Below are 12,009 nucleotides of genomic sequence, written 5' to 3'. Positions count from 1 at the left end.
ACATTAAAACCATTAGAAGTTGTTGAAATCCGTAAGTAAGTGTCTGGAGTCTTTTGTTCTAAGAGAAAGTGAAAAATTCTTCATTTCAAATAGGAAAAAGAGTGACATTTGATAAACAACTTGGTAAAGGTATAAACAAAGTGCTATGGGAGCAAATGCAGGGGAGTCATTAGTTCATTTGAGAGGTTCATAAATCTCTTGCAAGTTGAATCTGCAAACCTAAACATATAAAGTGATGACAGTGAACACGGATAGTTCCTTTTCTTTGACAAATCCCCATAATAGGCATGTGAGCTAATGTTAAGGTAGAGAGGACATAATCGAGGATGCTTCTTGCTGTCTTGGAATATATGTGGTCTTACAAAGGATAAATTTGCCCTGTTGTTAGAATCAGTTCAGGGGTTGCAAATGCTTAGCACCCTGGCTGACCCGGCCCACAGACATGTTTACTCTAGCACACAATTTTCTTTAAAATAGATTTAAGGGGCGCCTGGGTGGCTCAGTCAGTTAAGGGTCCGACTCTTTTTTTTTTTTTTTTTTTGAGTAAACATTTTTATTTTTTTATTTTATTTTTGAGAGAGAGAAACAGACAGAGTGTGAGCGGGGAAGGGGCAGGGAGAGGGGGAGACACAGAATACGAAGCAGGCTCTAGACTCGAACTGTTGGCACTGAGCCTGATGGGGGCTCAAACTCAGGGATGATGAGATCATGACCTGAGCCAAAGTAGGATGCTTAACTGACTGACCCACCCAGGCACCCCACTGTCTGACTCTTGATTTTGGCTCAGGTCATGATCTCATGCTTTGTGAGATCAAGCCCCGTGTCAGACTCCGCACTGACAGCTCAGAGCCTTCTTGGGATTCTCTCCCTCCCTCTGTCCCTGCCCCCCTCTCTCTCTTAAAATAAATAAATTAAAAAATAACAATAAATTTAAGAGTCCTTAGGTTTATCATACTCGTTCCAGATCACCACTGGACTCATCAGTCCCTTTTGGAAAATCAACACCTCTCAATGATTAAGAATAGAGACACAAGTAGAGTACTTGAGTTGAAACTCAAGATCTGTCACTAATCATGTGATCTTTGGAAAATGATTTAACCTCTTTGTGCCTTGATTGTCTCATCTATAGAATGGGAGTAGTAATAGTAGGGTTGTAGTGAGAATTAGGTGAATTAATACTTATAAAGCATTTAGAACAATGCCCAACACACAGTAAGCACTGTGTAAAGATTTGTTAAATAAAATGTTAGCTATTAGCTTACCTCTAGCCGAATTATGTTCCCTCCTTGGTCCCTGTAAGCTTTAAGCTTATGCCTCTGGCTTAATTTTATCCTCAAGAAAGCTCTCACCCTGGCCCTTCATGTAAGCAATTTGGGTGTCCCTCCCTACAGGGTGTGAAATGAGGGATCCCAAGAGTTCTTTTCCACATGTCTCCTATATATGTACTACATGACTGATTCATTACCATCATCATAAAAATCTTTTGAGCTCGTTAAACACTAGAGACACTAAGGGACACAAGATACAGTCTCTGTCTTCAGGAGATTACTGCCCAGTGAGAGGGACTGGGATTTTGTGTGAAAAATAAGGCAGTAGGAGATTGCATATGACAAATGCTAGATGACTAGAGAAAGCAGTGACCACAGAGGGATGGGTAGACCAGGTAGGTTCTATAGAGGGTATGGGGCTTGAGGTACTTCTTGAAGGAAGAGTAGAACTTACATCTGGCTGGGGATTAGATAGAGGAAGTCATTCTGAACAAGATCTATGGAGGCAAGAACATATCTGGAAGCTTGAGAAATTACACACACATCTAGTATGAGTAAGGAGTAGGTTACGTGTTGGAAATTATAGGAGATGAAGCTAGGCCCATAGGTGAGGACTGGATTGTGAAGAGCACTGAATGCCAGATGAAGGACTCAAGGTTTTATCTTGAAAACAATAGGAAGTCAATGAAGATTCCAGAGCTGGGGAGGTGGTAGGGAAAGAATAATGATTTATACAAAGAAATATTTTATGAAGATTAATCTATTAACAAGGTGGAATATGGAAGGGGGCCAATGGATAGCAGGGAAGCTAAGACACCGGAAAGGTAGTTTGAAGACTGGCTGAGAGACTATTTTGATAAACAGTCTGAGATTAAGTTGACCTAGGTCTGGATCAAGGTGGGGCCATGAACCTAGAGAGAAAAGGCTGTAAATGAAAGACATTATTAAAGAAATGAAACCTCTCAATTATTTTGCCCAAATAACTTCTATTCATCCATCAAAAGGAAGAGTTAGTGGGGCTCCTAGATGGCTCAGTCAGTTAAGAGTCTGACTTCGGCTCAGGTCATGATCTCACAGCTCGTGAGTTTGAGCCCCACATTGGGCTCTGTGTTGACAGCTCAGAGCCTGGAACCCGCTTCAGATTCTGTGTGTATGTGTCTCTCTCTCTACCCCTTCCCTGCTCATACTCTTTCTCTCAAAAATAAAATAAAAACATTAAAAAGATTTTAATGAAGAGTTAGCTCTTCAAGAACTGTGTTTTCCCACAGCTTTGTGTGCATTTGTCCACATTATAGTACGCTAAAATGTTCTGTTAACACATGTATTTCTTCTTAACTTAAAACCTCCTCCAGGTTATGAGGTTTGTGTGATGTTGTTTGTTTCTCTAGAACCTAGCACAGTGCCTGACACATATTAAAGTTTCTAAAAGTGTAAAACTGAACTGAAGAATCAATAGGACTAGGTAGCTTTTGATGAATGGGGAAAGAAGTAACTTTTGAAGCTACTTGGTACTTAAAAGACCAAGACAATATGACAAAAAGAATTCTGGAAGAGGATCAGACCTCGGTGGGAGGATAGGGAAATTTCCAGGTGTGAGAGCTTTGAAAATCTCTCTCTCTCCTTCCTCCCCCCCATCCTCTTCTCTGCCTTTTTCCTCTCCCTCTCCTTCCCTCTCTCCTTCCTGCCCTGTCTCAATAGGAAGTTACTACTTAGGAGGAATAACAAAGCAATATATTTTAATAACTTTGTACACAGTTATTATAAAAAACGGTAAGGAATAGAGTCCCGTTGGGGAATGGGACATAGGAGCAACCAGTTTGAGATTAGAATGTAGATAAAAACAGAGAATCTGGTGACCTGTATGAAATGGAGGGGTCAAGGAACCTGAGATGGGATACTTAAAAAGCAGCAGGGGGATCTAAATGAGTAAAGTATTTCCTAGCCAAGAAAACAATCAGGTTAATGTCACCATGACTATCAGCTTTAGGTTTGACCTACCATTGTCCCTGAAAAGATCAAGTTACATATCATTAAAGGAAACGGAGAAAGAGACATTTCAAATGTAATCACGCTAACTTGTAGACTACGCCTTCTAGGGACCACAATTGTCCTTCCCACTCCATAGACCCAGGGACACTGCCTATCTCATGGACTATCTTCGAACAGTTAAAAAATGCATGAAACTATCTCTTATCTACTGGAGGCCGATGGGTTTCCAAGTTAAAAGATCTTAGGAAACTAGGCAGTTTCCCAGTGGCAAGGCATGGCCTTTTCACTGAAGTGCTCAAGAGGTATCTGCTCTCTTTTATCCTGAGAGATAACTGTGAAATGATATGGCTACAATCTAATTCTCTGATAATATCTCTGATGGCCCAAATGAGTCATCACCATCAGTGAGGCATGGACTTTGCATAGGGTGGGGCATACACTGATGCTTACTAAATGTTTCTGGAGTTAACCAGAATTACTCGTGTCCTGGCGGTGACGAATTTGTCCATATCTAGCTACATGTGGCCAAGGAACCCAGCTGTGATATTTCTGGTCAAGGTTTAGGTACACACAGTGGCCAAAAAATGAAGTAAATAAACCTGACAAAATGAATGAGGCAGAGTGGAGAACTAGAAATTTCAAGGGTATTACAATAAGATATACCTGGATTTCAGCTCTGGCTTTACCACTTCCTAGCTATGTGAACTTGGGCACGTTTACTAACTTCGATGAGCTCATCTTCAAAATGAGATTGTAATAATACCTACCTCATAATAGTTGTTATAAGGATTATATTACATAGTCCATCATCATCAGTGTGGTACTTATATAAGAGCATCAGACCAGCAATATTGGCTTCATGAACTTAGGTACCCTAACCAAGTAAGCAAAGCATTGTTATCGTTCCAGCTAGATTGGTGTGGTAGACAGAATAATGCTCCGTAAGGCTGTCCATGTCCTAATATCTAGAATCGTTGAATATGTTACCTTACGTGGCACAGAGGACTTTTTTCAGACGTGACTAAGTTAAAGATCTTGAGATGGGGAGATTATACTGCATTATTTAGGTGGGCTCAATGTAAATACAGGGGTCCTGGGGTGCCTGGATCGCTCAGTTGGTTTTAAGCATCTGACTCTTGATTTCAGCACAGGTCATGATCTTGCGGTTTCGTGAGACAGAGCCCTGGGTTGGGCTCTTATGCTGACAGTGATGAGCCTGCTTGGGATTCTCTCTCCCTCTCTCTCTGCCCCTCCCCTGCTTGTATGCTTTCTCGCTCTCCCTCCCTCTCTCTCTCTCTCTCAAAATAAATAAATAGACATTTAAATACAGGAGTCCTTTTAAGAGGGATGCATGAGGGTCAAAGGCAGACAAAGGAGAAATGATAATGGAAGCTGAGGTCGAAGGTAGGGAAGGGGGCATAAGCCAAGGAGTGCAGCTTCTAGAAGCTGGACAAAGCAAGGAAATGGATTCTCCCCTAGAGCCTGCCAAAGGAACGCAGCCCTACAGACACCTTGATTTTAAGACTTCTTACTCCAGAATGTAACAGAATACATTTGTGTTGTTTGAAGCCACTAAGTTTGTGGTGATTTGTTACAGCAACCACAAGAAACTAATATATCTGAATTTGGTGAAGACAATGAAGTGTCCTATCATCATCCTCCAAAAAGTCAGCTTTAGGGCCGGTATCACCAAGTATCTCCATAGTTTGGCGCCATAGCGGCTGTTGCCCATAAAAAAGCAAAAACAAAAAGCCAGAAGTCCTCTTCCAGATAACATAGTGCCACTCTGGAATACAAGCCCTTGGCTGTTGTCACTCGCAACATCTCTTAGAACGTTGTCTGATGGCTATATGGGCCCAAAAGAGAAGTTTGTATTGATATTTTTGACCTTCCTCGTGGATGATTTTTATTCTGGGGCTGCAAAAATAGCAAAAAAAGGTGGTCATCGGGTTTCTTTACCCTCTAAGGAAAAGTGGCCTGCTTTACCCACGTGTGTCTAAGAGGTGGCACCAACTGAGTGACTGGCTGGCACTGTTCTTATGGGCAGTGTGAGCCTCCTGGTTCTTGCTCATCGGAATCCAATCGCATTTAATGCTGGGGCGATATGGGCACCACCTCAACTCTGCAAGGATGCCGTTCGTACAGCTTTGGTGTAAGACAGAGATGCAAGGTATCTGAGCTTCCGTGGAAACGTGCCTGGCGGAGTTGCTTGCCACGGGTCGTGTGCATAATTTCAGAAGAAAACGAGGCCCTGTGGAATGATCACTTTCACTAGATTAGGAATGTGCTACTTTCAATTTTACAAAAGCCACTGAAGCATTTTGCTCAATACGGAACCCCCACTGACTTGTTTTTGAAAGACTACCTCACCACGTAATGCATTTTAACTGTGAAAAGGATGGTGAGGCGTTCTCTTCCTTCTTTCATTATATTGCATTTTTTAAAATGTAGCATCCAATGTAAAAGTCGCTACGGACACGATGTTTACATTCTCCTGCCAGTATCAATACATTAAGCCTTATCTTTTAAAAAGGCCAGCTTCTGTCTGTTGGAAATAACATTTTTTTCAAGTTAACTTTTTTTTTTTTTATTATTTGAGGACAGTGGACACACAACGTCACGTTAGTTTCAGGTGCACAACATAGTGTTTCAACATCCTTATACATTATGCTGTGGTCACCTCAAGCGTCGCTGCCATCTGTCGCCATACAAGATCATCAGCTATATTCCCTATGCTTGCCTTTTCTTTATGTGACTTAGTCATTCCATAACCAGAGGCCTGTATCCTCCTCTCCCCTTCACCCATTTTGTCCATTCCCCTCTTCCCTCAAACCATCAGTTTGTTCTCTGTATTTATAAGTCTGATTCTGTTTATTTGCTTTGTTTTTTTTAGAGTCCACACAGGAGTAAAATCAGATGATATTTGTCTTTCTCATTCTGACCTATTTCACTTAGCATAATACCCTCTTATGGCAAGATCTCATCTTTTTCTATGGAAATAAAATCTTAACCATGAAGTTATTGGGGAAAAATAGCAGATATAACCTGAGAAGACCAAACTTCGTATTTTCCATACACTTTGTATATGGACAAATTCCAGAAGTCTAAGAGTCAGAAGCACATAACTTTTAGCCAACTAATAGAATCCCCACACTAACTCCTCCCTTTGAGGTAAATGACCAAAATTAGAAGTCAAGTTCATATGCTGGAGCTCAGTACAGTGCCCGGCATTCATTCTCAGGATGACAACCCTGAGATCTTCAATGATGATCACTATATTTTTCTTAAGGCAGGAAAGTGGACTCAGTTCTAACAAGAGTTGGGAATAACAGGGAGTTCTACGTCATCTTAAATCCAATTATGTCAGAATCGGTGTGAAATAGTGGTTTCCAAAGAACATGGGATACAGAGCGAGAGAGCCTATATTTATTTTTTTTTAATGTTTTTTTTTTATTTATTTTTGATACAGAGAGAGACAGAGCATGAACGGGGGAGGGTCAGAGAGAGAGGGAGACACAGAATCTGAAGCAGGAGAGAGCCTGTATTTAAATCTCAGCTCTGTCACGTGCATTTGGGCACTTCTCTAAGCCTTTATGTTTAAAATGGAGATAATAATACGAGGCTACCAGGGTTCCGAGAATGAAATGAGACAATGCACATAAGTCAATTACCATAAGGCCCAATACATAGCTCTCAGTAAAACTAGTAGTTGTTGTTGTTATTATTGGTTTTGGTGCTGTTATGCTGATTTCCCCCAAATTCAGTTAACTAAGAATTTACTATATCCCGGCCACCCATACTTAATGGGCTTTCCACTGTAAACATAAAAGAAAACAGGTCACAGAAAACAAAATATGACTTTGGTTCTCTTCCTGAGCCATATCTCCTCCATGGTGTCTTCTTCTCCTCTTCAGTTCTAAACATTATTACAATCTCTCTCTCTCCCTCTCCCTCTCCCTCTCCTTCTCCCTCTCCCTCTCTCTCTCTCTCTCTCTCACACACACACACACACACATTAGGCCAGAGTTGGCATGACCTGAGATAATTTGTTGAGAAAGATCCTGAAATTGCATTGGGAATCAACATTTAAAAGTAGCATGATTGATTAGTAATGCCTATTAAGGGGCTTAGATTAGTAAGTGATAGCATGCATTCTATATATTTGGCATCCATGCTCTTCACTGGCAAGAAAGGATAGATCATTAACACATCAGTATGACTTTTACTCTATTTTCTTCCCTTTTTTTTTTAATTTTTGGAGTACACACATGCCTTTTATGTTTTAGTATTTATTGTGGAATAAAAGTCTTAGCTTCCTATGAAGTAAATTTCCAGCATTGGGAAGCAAGGAATGGAGATACTTGGTTGGGAGGACAGCACTGACTTTATGAAATTGTGTCATATGAGGGGCGCCTGGGTGGTGCAGTCGGGTAAGCTCTTGATCTCAGCTCGGTTCATGATCTCATGGTTCATGAGCTCGAGCCCCGCACCACCTCTGCATGGACAGCGCGGAGCCTGCTCGGTATTCTGTCTCCCTCTCTCTGCCCCTCACCCACTTGTGGTCTCTCTCTCTCAAAATAAATAAATAAATGAACTTTAAAAAATTGTGTCATATGATACAACAACCTCCTTCACTCTTGCCTAAGTTGCTCCTTCATTTTTGTGATTCTACAAATGTATTTGCCTTAGACAAATGTAAGATTTCCCTTAGTAAACTTGTGTTAATGAAGCTCTGCTAACAACCTATCAAAGAGATAACATTGTGTATTTAAACAATGGAATACTAATCAGCAACTTAAAGTAAAGGAATTACTGATACATGCAACAATAGGGATAAATTTCAAAGATACTTTGCTGAGAAAAAAAAAAAAAGGCTAGACACTAAAGAATACATACTATATGATTCTAAAGCACACAAAACTCTGTGCAGCTCTTCTCAAACTTGATTGTACAACAGAATCACCTGGAGAGCTTGTTAAAACATAGTTTTCTAGGCCCCACTCTCAGGGTTTTGAATTCAGTTAGGCTGGGGTGGGGCCTGAGAATTTGCATCTCTAACAAGTTCCCCTGTGATACTGATGCTATCCGTCCCAGGTCCACACTTTGAAAACCACTGATATAAGGCGATAGAAATCAGGACAGAGGCTACCTTGGGGTAGTGGGGCGGGGGGGGGGGGGGGTGGGGGTGTTGGCGTCGACTGGAAAGGAGCACAAAAGAACTTCCTGGGAGGATGCAAATGTTCTACATCATGACCTGGTGGTGATCATGTAGGTATATACTATGTAAAATATTCAGTTGTATCTTTCAGATTTATGTCATTTACTGCACGTAAACTACACCTTTAAGTAGAGGGAAGAGTGTGAGCTTTAGAATCAAACAGATGAAGTTGAAATTCCCAGCCCTGCCATCTATCAATTCTGTGACATTTGACAACCTATTTCACTTGCCCAAGCCTTACTATTTTCATATATAAAATAGGGTTCACAATAGGACTACCTCAAAAACATTGTAAGAATTCAGTAAGATACTCATTGTAAGGTGCTGAGGCCAGTGCTTGGCATAGAGTAAGCACTGTAAATGTTTGCTTTTGTTTTCAAACATGAGTCTAAATGATAGGAATCAAGTAGTTCCTCCCTTCTGTCTCTGTCTGTCTGTCTCTCTCTTTCACACACACACACATTCGTATCCCTCTTCTCCACTTGCCCTGGTGTCCTTGATCTTAGAATGCCCTTATTTTTTAACATCGCTTTGACTAGTGGAGTTTCTACCGAAACAAAATTATTTATTTCACTGTGATAACGCCAGTACGTGCTGGCCTGGAACCACCTGCCTCCCTGCTCAGCAAATGAGCAGCTGTATCAATTGAGACAGGTGCACCTTAGTGCTCACCATGGGCACAGAGTGTTCCCTGAATGTTACTGAGAGTCCCTGGACTAGGTAAACCACCCATGAAATCCAATTCAACTTGGGGAAATAGATTATAAATATGACTCAATGAAGACATGTCTCCGAGGAGCAAATCCTGGCAGTCAGTAGTAACTCCAAGGACACAGACTGAAGGCAAACACGTCCAAGCCACAGATTCCAGCTCTATGTCCCTGTTTGCAGTGCTGCTACAGCTGACAGCCTCCATATTTCCTGCTTTTAGGCTCTTTAAATACTGCGAGTTCTCAAAATCCACTCTAATGGGGACATTCACTTGATAAACCCATCAGTGCCCCTGTCTCATCTCATGATATCAAGTTCCCCTCAGCATTTCATTCGATTCCAGAAAAAGAGGCCGAGCCCTTTCTCTGCGTTGAGCGTGGTCCTGCCTGATACAGATACAGACCCAAAGCATACCTGATCCCTATCCTTGAGCGTTCTATGAATGGGGCAAGAAAGCCCTGTACACAGTGACAGACAAAGCAAGGTGTATTAAGGTAACACAGAAGAGAAGTAGCTAAATCTATATTGGAAGGCAGGGAGTGTGGGAGAGAGCTAAGAAATGTTTCCTGGGAGGAATCGCCTTTTAAAATCTTTAGAATCAGAGGAATAGGCCAAAGGTAGGAGCCCCTTTCAGCATAAAAGAAAAAGAAGAGGCAGGGTATTGTTTGGATGTTTGGATAGGGATGGGAAAGGGATGGGAAAGTTTGAGCACCAGACTTTTGAGTGCAGGCTGCTATGAAATAATCCGGGAGGCGATTAAGAAATAATGGGTCTGGATGGGCCTAGAAGGCATGGATCTCACCATTCTGTCTAATGCTTGAGCTTCTCAAGAGCAGAGCTAGATCAAGACTCTTCTCTGCCACACCTTTTTGTGTGCTTCTACTCTTCATGCCCAACCCCCAAATTATCCCTCAAATTGACTGATTGCTCCTATTGAAATGCCAATGACTTTGAAAACAGCCCCATGACAAATGGTTCCGAAAACTGAAGACATCTATGAGTCCTGCTCTGCTCTTCCCCGCCCATCTTCACCCAACGTACCGAAAAGAAAATAAATAAATAACCATTTACAAATTGAGGAGCTGAAGAGCCAAGAAGAGGTGCAATAAAATATGTTGCTTTTGAAGATTGATTTTGTGCTTATTTGTGGGGAAAAAAGCAGCTTCGCTTTTATTATGAAGCCCTGCAATTGATTAGACAGAGTGAGGACTCATCATTTTTTCCTAGTGTTTTTATTAAAATGAGTAAGGCATTTTGTTTTTCACAAGATTATTATGTAATTGCACAGCACATTTTTTTCCACCCCTCTATTTTAGAAGATTTTTCCTGCAGGCAGGCCTGTTATGTAACCCTAACCCTGGCCCTATATAATTGATCATGTCACAGACGTACTAACTCACCATCCTCCAAGCAAGCACGTGAAATGTCATCCCTGAAAACTGGGGCCGTTCTCAAGATTCTCTTTGGAGGCCCATCATTCATCCTCTGGCCATAATAATGATGCCCTTTGAAAAGTCGTGTCTGGGCAGATCAGACATTTTTCCCTCTCCACCCATATTCAGGGAGGAAAAAGGCTGACCAAATTCCACCAATACTTTATATGGAGGGTAAGTGATAATTGATGGAGAAAAACACGAACAAAAGCATCAGGAAGTGAAACTGTCAAACACGTACGTGAGTGTGCGTGTCTGTGTGTGTCTGTGTATGTGTGTAAAGAGAGAGAGAATGGAAGGGAGAAAGCAAACCGTATATGAAAGCCCCTAAATCCTTTACCTAAATCATAAGGCAGAGGAAGTCCTTTAGCCAGGTAATGTATTTTACTTCCAAGGAAAGTGAATCCTGCCATATATGCAGTATTTTGGCCACCAAAATAACAGTGTGACCTTGATCAAGTTAATTCCGTTTTCTGAGCTTCAGTTTCTTCACCCATAAAAAGAGTAAAGATTGAGCACCGAAAGGCCCTTCCAGCAGTGATTTCATACGACCTCGGATTGGAGTTACTCCGTGTTAGTGACACATGAGGCCGGGGCCCAGAGCTGCGTTTGTTACCACAGCTGGCTTCAGCGCTGCTGCAGTGCCCAAGCCTGACTCAGAACAACGTACGTGCAGAGGTCTGGGTGGGTTTGTAGGCTTTGTTTTATTCTTTAGCCATAAGCTGTTAAGATATCCCTACCAGATGCCCCACTAAGCATGTTCCTGGTCACAGAATCGGGGGAGAAGGGGGCTGTGGGTCCAACTGTAAGCATTGGTCTCTGAGTCCTTGAGCCTGCAATGAGCGAGCCCTCTTTCTCCCAGATGCTTTCTGTAGCACTCATTCTCTGTAGCACTCTTCTATACTGCATGTTTCCGTGCGCATTCCTGAATGTGGGGTGGGGGGACAGGAAGAGAGACAGAGAGAGAGAAAGAGAGTATGCATCTCCCCAGTCAGTCTCTAAACTCTGTGAGAGCAAGGATCTCTGGCTTCAAATCCCAGCCTCATCACTTATAAGAGGTATGAAATTTAACAAGTATTCTGACCTCTCTGGGCCTCAGTTTTCTGATCTGTAGAATGGGGATGCTAATGATTTTTGACTCTGCTACAGACTGAATGTTTATGTCCGCCCTGAAATTCAGATGTTAAAATCTTAATCCCTAATGTGGTATTTGGAGGGAGGGCCTTTGGGAAGCGATTAGGTCATGAGAGTGAAACCCTCAGGACTGGGGCTGGTGTCCTTTAAAAGAGACCCCAGAGAGCTTCCTCACCCCTTTCATCATGTGAGGACATAGGGAGAAAACAGCAGTCTGTGAACCAGGAAGTGGGCCCTCACTAGACACCAAATCTGC

The sequence above is a fragment of the Panthera onca genome, chromosome X, assembly GCF_046562875.1.
Source record: "Panthera onca isolate mPanOnc1 chromosome X, mPanOnc1 haplotype 2, whole genome shotgun sequence".
Classification (NCBI taxonomy): Eukaryota; Metazoa; Chordata; class Mammalia; order Carnivora; family Felidae; genus Panthera; species Panthera onca.
Note: the sequence above shows the minus strand (reverse complement) of the source record.